This window comes from Rhineura floridana, chromosome 8, assembly GCF_030035675.1.
Source record: "Rhineura floridana isolate rRhiFlo1 chromosome 8, rRhiFlo1.hap2, whole genome shotgun sequence".
NCBI lineage: Eukaryota > Metazoa > Chordata > Lepidosauria > Squamata > Rhineuridae > Rhineura > Rhineura floridana.
Genome location: NC_084487.1, coordinates 119,526,415 through 119,539,194, shown reverse-complemented (window position 1 = coordinate 119,539,194; position 12,780 = coordinate 119,526,415). Strand labels below are relative to the sequence as shown.

The following is a 12,780-nucleotide window of genomic DNA, read 5'->3' as shown; positions in this document are numbered from 1 at the left end:
TAAATGCTGAAAGCATTTGTGTGTCACCAGGCTTATGCAGGCCATTGAGACAATGCAGTATATTTCTGCAATAGTTAGTTAACGATTGCTGATTGTAAAGTTTATATGGTTTTATTCTGTGTTTGTGTGTGTTGCAAAACACTTTTTAAAAAATGAATAGTGAATAAATATCTCCTGAAACTACCATTTCAAATGTTCTCAGAGCAGCAAACAGTTACTTAAGAGCTCTGCTAAAACAAGGTTTGGCTATCAAAATGTCCTGTAATTTGGATAGCTGTTTTAAGGTATTGAGAGCCAGTGTCGCATAGTGGTTAAGGTGTTGGACTACAACCTGGGAGACCAGGGTTTGAATCCCCACATAGCCATGAAACTCACTGGGTGACCTTGGGCCAGTCACTGCCTCTCAGCCTCGTGAAAACCCTATTCATAGGGTCGCCATAAGTCAGAATTGACTTGAAGGCAGTACATTTACATTTTTTTAAAGGTATTAGGCTCTATGAACTGAGCTTCAGTGCACACACTGGTCCATTCCCAAACACATCTCTATAACTGGAATGCATGCAATTTTGTTTAGTACTGTGGTCTTTTGGGGTCAGAAAAATGTTTTCAGGAAAAATCTGTCCTGATTACATTCTGTAAAGTGAGGATTTACTGCAGGTAAACCTTATAAAACTGGAACAATCTTCTATTAAATTCTTGGAAATGGAAATCTAATACAAACACAGCCAGCATTAATTTGTTCATCTTATAGATAGACTGAGAATAATGATGGCTTTAGAGTCAAGATCTTGAAATATATTTGGTGGGTGAGGACTATATCAAGATGAAGGTTAATTAGCTCCTTTGGCGAAATGTATATGCCAGCTTCCACAAAAAATGATCATTTTCTTTAAAGATGCTTTCAAGCACTTAAAATTACAGATATTTTGATTATAACAGCAGCAGCAGCAGCAACTACTACAACAAGCCCATCATAGAATAGGATCTTTTGCTCTTAGCCTCCTTGGGCATCGGGAGCAATTTTATATGTGTTGCTCTAGCTAGCCCCACTTTCCAATGTCAACTCAACAACATCCCAACATTTTCCTCCATTAAATATTCTACTGCCTCATAGTGAGTTATAGACATCCCAGCACTGTTTAATGTGCCTATCTAGCACAATAGCATGCTGCCAAAACCGCACTTTTCTAATGAATGGGGGAGTTATTGCACTAAATTCTCTGGCTGGAGATTATTTTAAGTGTAGTCTGTGTGAAAATGAAGTTGAAGCCCTGGGGGCGTATTTCATTGAAGACCAAATCCTTTCTCTGTTCCCACCATTCCTGCATCAGATATTGCCCTGGGAACTAGTTGAGGAGGTGGGTGAAAAAGAAAGCTTTTGCTGACTCCAAACTTTAAACACTGCTTCCTGAGAGGTAACTGAGAACATCTTAACAATTCAGCATACTTGGAGTTACATCTAGTTTGAAATACAGTGTGAAACAGCACTTAGTATTTTATAGGTTTTATCCCCTCTGTTGTTTACAGGTCAACTTCACTGGATCCCGTTAAGTGAATTAGGTGCCTTTTATGACATTTCACTTTGCATTTTTGAGTGAGCTGTCTGTGGTTTGGGGGTTGCTGCTTTGGGCTCTCTATTTAACAATCTCAAAAGGGCAATTCATCACAACATTCACAACTAAATGAAACATAAGAATGTAAGAACTGCCATGTTGGGTCAGACCAACTGTTCACTTACCCTGTCTCTGAAAGCAGACCATAACAGGCAGTTCAGACTGTAGTTACAGAAGAATGCATTCACTAATTATTTACTCCCTTGTTTTGGCAATCAAACTTACAAGAATTAACACATTTCAGAAAAGGCTGCATATTCTGTTCAAGTTGGCTAATAATTATGGATGTGCCCAGAGCTTTTTTTGTGATAGAACTCACTGGTACAGAATACTACCTCTTTTTTTTTGCTGCCCATGACAACCATTTTGTGCTGGCACTCACAGCACATTTATCAAAGCAGGAGTGCCGGCACCACAGTTTTTACTGTGTACCTATCCTCCAGAATTTAGGGTAGCCCAGGTTTTCTTATCATTGTTTGTCCAAACACTTTTGCAAGCCCCACTTAAAAGTTTTAGCACTTTTCTGAGCCCCATTTATAGGAGGGGAAACCCTTTGCTGTCACCCCCCTATAGTGCAAAGCAGCCAGGATTGACTCAGATGCTCTCACATCCATGTCTGCAATGCCCCGTCTTGTTTCATCTCACCGTCTTTCTTCAAGTCAACTTAGTGATGCTGCAGGAATGCCCAGAAGCTGCAGTTTCCCCTGGCTTCCTTTCTGCCTTGTCACAACTTGCTTTCCCAGACTTCCATACACTTTGAAAACAGCATTTCCCAAATTTCTGCTAGCTGAGGCACATTTAATTTTTTGGAATCAAAAATTGGAGGCACGCTTTTCTCTTACTTCTCCCAAAGGTGACTTTTAGGACATGTAAGAATAAGAACTATCTGCCCTGAGAAGAGCCTGCCCCCCCCCATGTTTCTGTTGCACATGCACCCTCTATGGACAGGTAATTCTGCCATGTTTCTGCATCTGGAACAACTGGCTCATCAAATCATATCTGATGTGAAGTGAGCATGGCAGGGTCCCCCAGTGGAGACTGAATGGAAGGAGGTCAGGCTAGAGCATAGGAATCATGGATGGACGCACCCTATTCCATGGATGAGTAATTTGGCCTCACAGGAGCCCTTAATTGTTTTGTAATTTACCTCACAGCATCAGGTCCCAGAGACAGAGAGTGCAAGAATTATTGCTGCAAAGGGTCTGACACCCATTGTAGAAAGTGCTACCTGGCTGCAAGGAGGAAATATGGACAAGGGCACCAATTTGTCAAATTACACCTGGCTGCTCACCTAAAGTTGCACAAGCCTGCTTGGGGCATGTCATGTAAAAGGTTGGGAGCTTTCATCTTCACTAAAAGGAAATAAACATTAAACATTCTATATTTTAACTGTTCTTTTCTGAAAGGAAAGGGATCCATTGCTGTTTTTGAATCTCAGTTTGTGAGCACACTAGTCGCTTACAGCCAAGCGTTTCCATTGGCCAAACCTAGGAGGGAAACAGGTTGATCTGCCAATCAGTTGCAAAACCCCTTTGAAGCATTTTTTTTAAACCCACATTCAGGTTGATCCCACCAGGATTTACAGAAAAAAGGGACAGGGTTTGGCTAGAATCGTGTGCCCCCGTTTTCATAAAAGAGGTGGAGACACACTGGAACCAGCAAAACTGTGTGTCTCTCCCCTCAGAATCAAATATATTCTGCATATTTTAAAGTTAACCATTTTTTTTAGCAGTCCTTTTTTGGTGTGGTACTTGATTTTCTGGCTTGAAAAATAACCATGTTACCAGTTTCTGACCAATCAGGCATTTGCTGACTCTTGAGTTCAGCCTAAACAATTGATTCTTAGTTTCGTTTGGAAGTTTGACAAGACCAAAGACCTTGTAAAGTTACAGAAGTTTGGAAGAAGTGATATTGTTCCCATTTCTGCTGAATTTGGCTTGATTGTTCTAAAAAAGTCAGAAGAGAATATGGCAATAATAGTTAGAGAAAGGTGTCAAAGTCCATTTGCACACTTGTTGTTTTAAGGCTGCAGTTTACTTGAGAGTAAGCTCCGTTAAACTCAGTGTAACTTCCTAGTTCCCAGTAAACATGGATAGGTTTTAAATCTTTGTTAGGACTGTCACTTAGCATCTTTTTCATGATTAGCTTTAACTGGTTAGTTAGAGTGGGGGACAGTTTTAATTGGCAAAGATAAATTTGAATTTGTGGGAATTCAGTATGCTTGCCTGGCCAGATACCATGATTGCAAAGGTAGTTTTCCCAGGGTGAGTCTCATCCATTACACTCAGGATGTGCTGACCCCTGCGATTTCCTCAAATGCAGGAAACTTGAGTGCATAATTTGTAATAAAAGTAAGGAAATTAATATGAAAAATATTACATTATTTATTTATTTATTTAATTAAATTTCTGCTGTGCTCTTCCTCCCATAAGGAGCCCAGGGTGGCAAACAAAAACATTAAAAGCACTTTAAACATCTTAAAAACAAAAGACTTTAAAACATATTAAAACAAAACACCTTTGAAAACATTAAAACAAAACATCTTAAAAACATCTTTAAAAAAACAACTTTTAAACATCTTAAAAAGCAGTTGCAACACAGAGACAGACTGGGATAAGGCCTCTACTTGAAAGGCTTGTTGAATGAGGAAGGTCTTCAATAGACACCGAAAAGATAACAGAGATAGTACCTGTGTACCATTTAAGGGGAGGGAATTCCAGAGTGTTGGTGCCACAACACTAAAGGTCTGCTTCCTATGTTGTGTGGAGCAGACCTGCTGATAAGATGGTATCTACAGGAGGACCTCACCTGCAGAGTACAGTGATCAGCTGGGTATATAAGGGGTGGGATTATCTTTCAGGTATTCTGGTCCTAAGCTGTAGGGCTTTGTACACCAAAAGTAGAACCTTGAACTTGGTCCAGAAGCTAATTGGCAGTTAGTGCAATTCTTTCTCTAGCAAGGTAACATGTTGGTGTGGGTGGATATTAAAGAATCTCATGGTTTACACATCTACTCAGAAGTAAGTCTTTTCTGTTTAATGGGGCTTAAGTGGGTATGGGATTGTAGCCTAGGCTTTCTTGTGAGGAAGGGGCAGAAAAGGGTTCATGGTGAGACAGTCTGTGTAACACACCAACCTGGGAGTAAGGTAACTTGAATACAATCTAAACACACAATAATCATGCAGTTTGGTTGAAGCCTGGGGGTGTACTAACGGGTGGGGTGGGGTGGTAGAAAGAGAACAAAACATGTTCCTTTATAAAGTTTTATTACTTTAGTTACAGGAAGCAAAATCAAATGCCTGTGATACAAACACTAAGTCCCCCTTTGCAGTCATTTTATGTCTCTATATCTTCACAGCCATGTGAGGTAGGTTCAGATGAGAGCTGGTAACTGGTCTAAGGTAGGAAGTGAGCAAAACAATGATAAGGTAATTTAAAAAGGTGAAATTGTATGTGTTCAGAGTACTATCTGTGTTTGCTGTAAAAAATCAGGAGTGGAATGTAGCAATAAAAACATGGAAGGTGGGGAGGATGGCTGTTTTCCTGGCTTTGTGTGTGTTTTTATTTCTAGTGTTTCACCATCTCTTTAGCTTGCCTGTGCTATATTACAAATTATACAGTTACAGAAACTATTTTTTAATATTTATCAAGTTGTCAAAGCGTTTTTTGCTGTTGTTTATACAGCATGGACAGTGCAATGTTATAGTGAAGAGAAATGTTCCCTGTATGTTTCGTAACTGGAGTATTGTTATTTAATCTCTTGGTGTGTTGTTTGTTTTTCTAGGGGAATGCAGCAGACTGGTGTGTGTTTACGTGGTTTTTTGTTGTTGTTCAAAGAGATCAAGGTGATGTAAATGGCTATCTCCCTTTCCATTTTATTCTCACAACGATCCTGTGAGGTAGGCTTGGCTAAGAGAGAGTGACTGGCCCAAAGGCACCAAGTGAACTTTGTGGCTGAGTGGGAATTTCAAATCTTTTTTGCTTAAAGATGAAAGAGGAAAAATTGCTGTATTTATAATAAAGTATTAATAATACATGAATAGAGTGTTTGCTTTTAACTATTTAAATCTTGAGTGTACCCAGAATGAGTATCTGAATAGAATTGCTGTAAACCTTAAATCACTTTTTATTCCCTCCGTCTGAAATACCACATATGGACTTCCGGGAAGGGTTGCTTCTCCTGTGCTCTCGTCTCAGAAGAAGGTTTTTCAGTTTTAAAATCAGTCAGAACGTTTTTTTTGACTGGTAAAGACTTTCTCCCGGGAAGGGAGAAACGTAGAGATTAACCACAGAAGCTTGTGTTTGTTGGGGGGACTGGATTTCATTAGTTTATGGAAGAAGGTTCAGCCAGCAGCACCGGACGGACTTTCAAACAAGCTCTAACTGATTAAGCGAGACGTTTATCTTTTCTTTAAAGAAAAACGGATTAACAGGCAAGTACCCCTCTTTCTATTTTTATCATCTGGCTTAAATTGTTACAGCAAAAAGAGATTTGTCAATGAATCAGCTATAAAGAATCCCTGGGTGAGTTATAACTCTTCTCTTTCATTCACGAAATTAAGGAGGAAAGAAATCGAAATAGCTTATCTTTGTTTTTATTGCAAAAAGCTGGCTTGGAATTGTGCATTTTAAAGATACAAACGGATGAGGGATTTCTATTCCGAAGAGAAAAAAAAATAAATCTGATTTATGAATTTTTGAGTATTATATGTCTGGGACTATTTTATTTCATTTTGACGAATCTGCTTGTTCTCGATGCCACTAACTGTTTTGATGCTGTGAACTAAATTTGTTTTGCATTCCTGAACATATAAGAGATAAGGCAGGCTGTGCTGTCTACACTGTGATGTCATCAAGCTTGGAATATTAACCCCTTTGTTGCTGGAATAAGAAGTTTTTTTTTTCTTTGTGGTTTTAAGAATGGCAATCAAGAAAGTGGCTGAGACCCTGGAAGTAATTATGTTTCAGAAAATAATGGATGAGATTGAGATAAGGAAACAAACCCTGAGACAGGGCAGACAGGAGATGAAAATTGAATTTGGCAAAATAAAGCAGGAGCTTAAAGAAATAGGGGATTTTGTGAGAGGGGAGGTTGATGAGATCAGAGATACAACTGGACAAGCATCAGAAGATGAAAAAAGAAAAATTAAAGGGAAGATGCAAGCCCTGGAGATTGGAACAAATGTGGAACTGGAAAAAGATTTGGAGTTTATGGATATTAGAGATAAAGTTTACTGTTTGGAATTCAGCGTTGTCCTTGAAGAAATTAATGAAGATATCAGAGATAAAGTTATCAATGTCTTGGATAAACGTCTGGACTGGAATGATGTGATGGAGCTTGAATTAATTACAGATATGTGACAATGGAAAAACTCTCAAGAGATGTGCCAGTGCATTTCATAAAAAAGAAGAACAGAGATATGATTTTACAACAATATTTCAGCAACACATTCAGAATTGATGGCAAGGAATTATTTGTGATGAAGGAAATTCCCATCAGACTCTTATTATATGACTATGGCTATGACAGCAAGATTATTATGGGACACTGATAATGGAAGAATGACTACTGAAATTACTGGACCTAACAGGATTATTATGGGTGCAAGGATGGAAGATGGAAGATGGAATTAACACTGATAATGGAAGAATGGCTATTGAAATTATTGGACCTAATAGATTTGATGAGATGGATTGACATGCTTATTTGGAGAAAAATCGATAGATATATTTCTCAAGGAGTTGAAACCTCTCTTTGACTTTTTGTGGAAAGAATAAAGTGATGTTTATGAGATTTGATGATTAATTAAGATAACTACAGGAGGAAAGTGATTTTGTAATATAATTTAAGAGACAGGTTTGTTATATATTGTAGACCTATAACTGATATGCGACAAATCGGAAGTCAACATTTTATTTTATTGTTTAATTTGTATTTTTGTTTTGTTTTGTTTTTGAAAATTTGAATAAAAATTAATGATAAAAAAAAATGAAATACCACATATGATCTTGCACTGAATGGAGCATTGCCAGCCTAAGATCAGCAGATGAAAGACCTACAGCAGCGGGTTCCCAAACCGTGGTCTGTGAGCTTCATTCAGGTGGTCCACAGTACATCTGTGAAGAACAGCAAGAGTAGCAGCTGTGAATGGTGGGCACAGCACATTAAATATTTGTTTTGATTTTAATTGTATTCTTATTTCTTATATTGTATTTCATTATTTATTGTATTCTATATTGTATTATATGGAATTCAAATTGTAATACAATAAAATACAATATAAGAAATAAAAGGATCAATAAAAAATACAATTGAAAGCAATGCAACGTCTAGCACAGTATGTTACAATTGCTACATCAGGGAGAAAAATCATTAAATGGTCTGCCAAGCCCCTTAGCAATTTTCAAGTGGTCCATGGGGGAAAAAGTTTGGGAACTGTTGACCTACAAGTAATATAATTTGCTAACAACTTATGAAACTTGAATTCTTTGCATGGTTTAAGCTTGGCATTGGAGGAGAACAGGGTTCTCATGTCTTTAACAGCTATGTGGCAAGCAGATATTAAACAGAGTTAAGTTTTTTATAGTATGGAATTTTGTGGAAAGCTTCACCTGTTGATATTTTGTCTGTTGAATATCTTATTACTTGTGTGTGACCCCTGCTTTATCTTTGGCACTTCACTCCCACCTGCAATAGAGGCTACTGAGGCCACATTCACACTGTACATTTATTCCACTATTATTCCACTTTAAACAGTCATGGTTTCCCCCAAAGAATCCTGGGAAGTGTAGTTTGTCAAGGGTGCTGAGAGTTGCTAGGAGACCCCTATTCTCACACAGCTACAATTCCCTGAGTAGTTTAATAATCAGTCCTTTTCCCCAGAGAACTCTGGGAATTGCCGGCCTGTAAGGGGACTATGGCTTTCCTAACAACTCTCAGTATTTTTCACGAACTACACTTCACAGAATTCTTTGGGGGAAACCATGACTGTTTAAAGTGGAATAATAATGGAATAAATGTACAGTGTGAATGTGGCCAAATTTTCATTTGACATAAAGTATATGCATTGTTTTGCAAATTTGTGTCATTGGGAAGTGAAGCAGATCTACATATCAATCTACATACAGTATACCAGTCCCAGAAAATCCTGTTGGCACCCCTGATACCAATCATCTGACTTGGTATAAGGCCGCTTCCTATGTTCCTGTGTTCCTAACTGTGGTTAAGAAGTCTGGAACCAACTTCATAAGCTTTGATTCATCAACTATCTTTTAATTTATGGATGAATCAATTAAATTTAAATGCATATGCATATTATAAAAGCTTCAATATAAGTGACTTTATGAGAAATTGAAGGAAGTATAAGGACTTGCAATCTAATAACCAACAACTGCCACTCAATAAGATGGTACAGATACAGTGCCTTGCAAAAGCACTCAGACCCCTGGCCGATGCTTTCATATTACTGAATTACAAATAGTACATTGTAATTTCATTCTGTATGATTTTTTTTTAAACACTGAAATTCAAAATCAATTATTGTAAGGTGACATTGGTTTTATGTTGGGAAATGTTTGGCATTAGGTTTGAACCATCCCATTAAGTGGCAGCTTGCAATGTAATAAATAAAACCTATATTTAAGTGATCAACCATTTTTCTTTTATTGTTTCATAGGCTTACATGTTTTTCTATTTCCCATATCTGTAACCTGAGTGCAAACCCCATTACTGTGCATTTGACTTGAAACTGGTAGTCTCTTGTTTTCTGTCCAACACGAATAAAATTCAGAAAGTGTTGCATTCCAAAGTAAATGGCTTTTATGTAGCACAATCCTATGCATGTCTATTTGGGAGTCAGTCCTATTAAGTCCAATAGGACTTACTTCCAAGTAAGTGTATATAGAATGGTAGCCCTAGTGTTACTTATGATAATAACTGCTGTTACGGCACTGATACAAATGAGAGAAAATATTTTACACATGGGAGTAAAGCTTCAGCACTTACGATTTATGATAGGGACTCGTAGACTTTTCCTGAAGCCATTATTATATATATTACAATATAATGACTGAAGATGGCAACCAACACAGTATGTGAGTATCAGAGTTTCACCAAAGGTTGACTCTGGAACCCATTTTCAGTGCCAGGACTCAGGCCTGGGACATGTGAAGAAGTGAGATTTTTTTGTGACTTTTCCTTTTCAATAGATTTTTTTTAAAAAATCCAATGTGTTCAGAGTAATGTATTTGGGATACCCAGATAGGATCCCTAGCAAGACCATTCTCTGTTGTATGCTCAGCTCCTGCACATCTAAGGATTAGTCTTAAAGTCTTTGGGGAGCCATCTTATTTCTAGAGTTGATTTAGCTGTGTGAAACATGCAGCATTCTTTTATTTATTTATTTGTAGATTCAGCTGAACAAGGCTCCCCTAGTGGCTTATAAAGATCAATAAGGCAGACTATTCCCTTGGGTTTACAATCCAAAAGACATAACACAAAGGAAAAGGGAACTGGGAGAAAGGATGGATGGAAAAGCACAACTCATGTATTAGTTTATAGTTACAAAGTGCTTATAATGACCAGGTGGAATTGAAATAGTTCAAGGAGAGATGGAGGCAAAAGTGGATGGTCTCTCAGCAGAGCTGATGGCGTGGCCCGACTTTCATTATTTCCTTCTACTGTAGCATGATGGGATGGCTGCTGCCAAGTGACAGAAGGAAGGCTTGATGGAGCTGGTCTTTCAGCAGAGCTGATGGAGGCCCTCCTTCCATTCATTCTCTTTGCTCCGTTATAGAATAGAAATTCACTAATAGGCAAAAAACCTTGTGGTTTAAGCATGTACCTATAGTCAACAGATATTTATATCAAACTTTTAAAAGCAGGGAAATTGGGCAGCTATAGTGAATGTACCAGGGGAGCAGGAGACCTGATCTTCTCTCTGAGATATTGTACTGCCCAACAAATTTGTCAAAATCCAAACACAATTTGGGTTGGTCTTTCACAGTCCAATCCAATTCCTGTGTAGCTTGGAAGAATTTGGTAACATGTGCCTCTGAACATATGGTGAGAGGTGGCAACACATGCCATCTCCAAAGATGGAGAATTATATTTTTGCATGTCTGTTGGTATTCTTACTTTGTGTCTTTTCTATGTTACTACTGTTTCTACAGAGAATCTAATCTAGAAAATTTTATTTCCCTTATTCATCCTATAAATTTGTGTCAAATTTATTTTTATTAATTTCAAAGCCTTTTCATTGGTCAATGTCATATGATGGTGAAGACAGCCTTTTGTGTTTCAAACTGGAGGTTATGTTCTATTTTTATTTTGGGTGCAACAGTTGAATCTGAAACTGCAGTTTGATGTAAAATCAGACTGATTACAATAAGTTGCTACTTCAGCAATGACTCTAGCTGTTGGAAAAAACAAACTTGGCCTGCCCAAGATGCATGTTTTCAGCCTGCTATGTTTAAACTACTTCATTTAAGGAAAGGTGGGCATGGTCAATTAAAAACATAGAGCACACCTAGAAATTTGCTAGAATATATTTCGCCTCCCACTGTTTTAACTTGTGCAAACTGAAACTCCTGATGTTCGCTGGAGACTATTCTGCATAACAGTCAGTGCTATTACTCCACAATTGTTTTTGGAGTTTTTTAGTGCATATTTTGCAAAGTGTTGCTGTGCTTCACATATTCACAGAAACAGAAGCAAAAGAAAATGATTTACTATAGGAAACTTCACTAAAATTGCAAAGTAAATCAAACATATTTAAAGTGATTATCTGAACTATATCAACTGTATCTTAATATTGTTGTTTCCTCCCTGCTAAAACAAGATCAGCACAGCACATCTTGTTTCTATTATTTGGGCTGATTGCAGATGTTGCCATCACTCACCATATGCCCAGAGGCACATGTTACCAAATTCTTCCAAGCTATACAGGAAGTGGATTGGACTGTGAAAGACCAGCCCAAATGGTCTTTGCATTTTGACAAATTTGTAGGGCAGTACAATATCTCAGAGAGGAGGTCAGGTCTCCTGCTCCCCTGGTGCATTCACTATAGCTGCCCAATTTCCCCACTTTTTACAGTTGGATAGAAATATCTGTGGGCTATAGGTACGTTCTTCAACTGCAAGTTTTTTTGCCTATTAATGAATTTCTCTGCTTTTTAATCTGGGAGGTAAGAAATGGGATCCTGTGCAAATTTGCTGAGAATGGATTGATCATTTGCATGCCTATTGAGTGCAGTGGGATTTATTCCCCTGCAGTCATGCTTAGGATAGGTGAACTGACCACAGGGGATGGGGAGGGGAGGAGGAGGAGAAGGGAGGGGAGGGGGAGGAGAAGGGAGGGGAGGAAGGGCAGAGGGGAGGAGGGGATGGGAGCAGGCAGAAGGTGGAGAAGGGCAGTTAGATCATTTGCATATTTATTGAGCTCAGTGGGATTTACTCCCATGCAATCATGCTTAGGATAGGTAAAATTGACAGGGGGAGGGGGGAGGGCTGGGGTGTGCAGGGGAGGAGGAAGAAGGAAGAGGGGAGAGGAGGAAGGGAGAGGAGAGGGGGAGGAGGAGAAAAGCAGATTTGATCATTTGTATGCTTATTGAGTTCAATGGGATTTACTCCTGTGCAATCATGGTTAGGATAGGTAAAACTGATGATGGGGGAGGAGGGGTAGGGGAGAGGAGGGAAGCAGAAAGGGATGGGAGAGGGGAGCAGAAGGAGGGGGAGGGGGAGGGGGAAGGAGGAGATTGGAAGGAGATGGGGAGGGGCGAAGAAAGAGGGAGGGAAGAGGCAAAAGGGAGGTGATGGGAGGAAGGAGGAGGGAAGGGCAGGTTTGATCATTTACATGCTTATTGAGTTAAGTGGGATTTACTCCCATGCAGTCATGCTTAAGATAGGTAAAACTGACCAGGGGGAGTGGAGGAGGGGGAGGGGATAGGGATGGAGAGGGAGGGAGAAGGAAGGGGCAAGAGGGAGGGGATAGGAGGGAGGAGAAGGGGAGGGTGGGTTTGATCATTTGCCTACTTTTTCAGTTCAATGGGATTTACTTCTGTGCAATAATGTTTAGGATATGTGAAACTGACCCTAGGGAGGGGAGGGGAGGATATTGGGTGGGTGGGGACTGGGCACAGGGGATGCCCCTTTCCTTTCCAAAAGGAA

The 12,780-nt window shown here is 39.0% G+C and overlaps 1 protein-coding gene and 1 pseudogene across 2 annotated transcripts in view; both read left to right on the top strand.

The window, feature by feature from the left end:
* FRMD4A (FERM domain containing 4A) overlaps nucleotides 1–12,780 on the top strand; it is a 344,320-nt gene that overhangs the window by 83,076 nt on the left and 248,464 nt on the right. The gene's annotated exons all lie outside the window — the stretch shown is intronic.
* Nucleotides 3,831–4,003, top strand: LOC133363520 (U1 spliceosomal RNA; annotated as a pseudogene).